General features: G+C 42.1%; 1 protein-coding gene across 1 annotated transcript in view; it reads left to right on the top strand.

Annotated features, from left to right (window-relative positions):
- SNX30 (sorting nexin family member 30) overlaps positions 1-2850 on the top strand; it is an 87124-nt gene that overhangs the window by 48281 nt on the left and 35993 nt on the right. The gene's annotated exons all lie outside the window — the stretch shown is intronic.

Genomic DNA, 2850 nt, shown 5'->3' with positions numbered 1-2850 from the left:
GCTGCGCCACCAGGGAGGGCCTTTATCAACACATTTTAAAATAGAACTAGAGCAACTAAGATTTAAATCAACCTTGATATTGAGTACTTCTCTGGCACGTTTCCCCCTCCCCCTTTTTTATAGTAAAAATAATTTTTTAACCTCCAGATGTTTCTGGGCTCAGGGACTTTAGGGGAATTTGGATCATAACACTCTTCAGAGGGGGTTATCTTTCAGTAAGAACTTTGGTTAGATAACTGCTTAGTACGACTCACTTTTTGTTACCACTTGTTACCACACTGCTGCCCTCCATGCCGGAAAGAGGCAGAATATTCTGTGAGCCTTCTGCTTGTTTTCTTGGTTTTCAAGGCAAAAGCAGCCATGTTGCTAGTGCTGTGGCGGAAGTAATGGGGCCGGCCAAGCACCCCACTCCCTCTCCGAGAGACCCCTTCACCTTGCATGTCCCCTCTGCGCTCCAAGCTTAAGTTTTGCTCTTGTTACTTCAAAATGTGCCCCACGAAGAAACTTTATTTTCAAACAGTTGGGTTTATTCCTTAAAGAGAACCTTAAAAAAAAACCTTGATTTGAAAAATTGGCAGTTAGTTATTTTTTAAAATAGACTTCATTTCAGAACAGTTTTAGATTTACAGAATTACTGGGAAGCTAGGACAGTGAGTTCTCATATCCCACTCCAGGTTTGGTTTATTATTTAACATTTTACATTAGCGTGACACATGTGTCACAATTAATGAACAAAAGTGATACATTTTTATTGACTAAAGAGGCCTTTCTGGCCTCCCTGGTGGTGTGAGGGGTTAAGTGCCAGCACTATGAAGCTGTCAGAAGCCTCTGCAGCACAAGTTTGATCCCCGGCCAGGATGCTGACCCACATGGTGCAGCAGGCCTCGCCTGTCTCCCCACTGCTTCCCTCAGCAGTGTATTTCAATATTCACCTGTTCTGTTCCCCACTCTGTCTCTCGTGAATCCTCTCTCACACCCCCCTCCCCCCGCACCTCTGGCATGTGCCCTAGATCTGTATGCATTAAAAAAAAGCCCTTTCTGAGCTTCTGTACAGCAAAAGCGACATTATAAAAAACAGACATCCCACTGATTGGGAAAAAAATTTTCTCACACAAAATTAGCAATAAAGGATTGATCACAAAGGTATATAAAGAACTAATGAAACTCAACAAAAATAAACAACTCCATCAGAAAATGGGCAGAAGAGCTAAAAGACACTTTTCTAAAGAGGAAATGCAGATGGCCAATAAGCATATGAAAAAATGTTCAACATCACTCGTAATAAGGGAGATGCAAATTAAAACCATAATGAGATATCACCTCACACCAGTGAGAATGGCACATCTTCAAACAACTAGCAACAACAAATGTTGGCGAGGATGTGGAGAAAAAGGAACTCTCCTACACTGCTGGTTGGAATGTAAACTAGTACAACCACTATGGAAAACTGTTTGGAGGTTCCTCAAACTGCTAAACATGGAGCTTCCCTACGACCCAGAAATCGCACTCCTAGGTATCTACCCAAAAGACACAAAAAACACTGATTCAAAAAGACACCTGCACTCCCATGTTTATTGCTGCTTTATTTATAATTGGAAAGACATGGAATCAACCCAAATGCCCAAAAGTAGATTACTGAATTAAAAAGATGTGGTACATATACACAATAGAATATTACTTAGCACCTAAAAAAAAAGATATACTCATGCTGTTTGCAGCAACATGGATGGAGCGGGAAGGAATCATGCTAAGTAAAATAAGCCAGAAAGAAAAGGAAAAATACCATATCAGATGGTTTCACTCATAGCAAGAGTATAAAGGACCAGGAGAGAAAATAATAATAATAATAATGAACAGAGACATTTTACAGGAGTGGAGTGGGGAATGGGATCCAAAAACGTTGGAGGGGGAGGGAAGTGCACTGGTCTATGGTCATGGCACATGGGTGATGTGGTGATGAGAAGCCCATGGGATTACAACTGAGATGGAAAAAGTCACAAAATGATGTAAAAATAAACTGTTAAATTACTTTTTTAAAAGGTTAAAAAAAACTTTTCTCTATCCAGGGTTCCATTATTTCCACCTCAGTTTCTGCAGCATGTTCTCTTCTCTCCAAGGAGCCCATCCAAGAACCACTTAAGTCAAGTCTGCAGGTTGCCTCAGGCTCTTCTCCGCTTACACAGTTTCTCAGGCTTTCCTTGTTTTTCATGCCCTTGACAGTTGTGAGCACCAGTCAGGCATTTTGTAGAGTTGCTGATTTGTGGCTTATGGCTAGACTGGGGTAATATGTTCTGTGGAGGAAACCCAGAGAGGTCAATGCCTTGCTCCTAGCATTTCACATCAGGGCACATACTCCTGACGCTATTTGTGAGTGTTGATCGTCTTTCTTCACCTGACTTGCAGTAGTGCTTGTCAGCTTTGCCACTCTTTCTTTTCTCTCTTCTGCTGTTTTCTGTGAAAGGAAGTTGTTCCTGTGTGTCGCCCACACGAAGGGATCCCGTTCCACCTCCTGGCATCTGTTGGACTTGGCTTGGTAGTTAGAGAGCAAAGGTTACACAGCGACACCTGCTGGTGAGACACTCATGAGTAGACACTGAAGCCAGCACTGAAAAAGAAATGAAGTCTGTAGAATGCCAAGGTGGACCCAGAGTATTTCCAGTATGAGGAGCACTGAGTAGCTCTTTAAGTAGCCAGTGAAGACTTAACATTCTTCATAGTGGAGACTTACAGTTCTGCAGGAGAACAACTGTGATTTAAATGTGAATGTCAAACTGGAAGCAGACCCTACATCCTCCCTTTATGTTTATTTTACAGCAGCTTCCCTGGGGGGTGCCTCTTAATAAGCATAAA

The sequence above is a fragment of the Condylura cristata genome, unplaced genomic scaffold, assembly GCF_000260355.1.
Source record: "Condylura cristata isolate star-nosed mole 26May11 unplaced genomic scaffold, ConCri1.0 scaffold00006, whole genome shotgun sequence".
Classification (NCBI taxonomy): Eukaryota; Metazoa; Chordata; class Mammalia; order Eulipotyphla; family Talpidae; genus Condylura; species Condylura cristata.
Note: the sequence above shows the minus strand (reverse complement) of the source record. Positions and strands in the feature narration are given on the sequence as shown.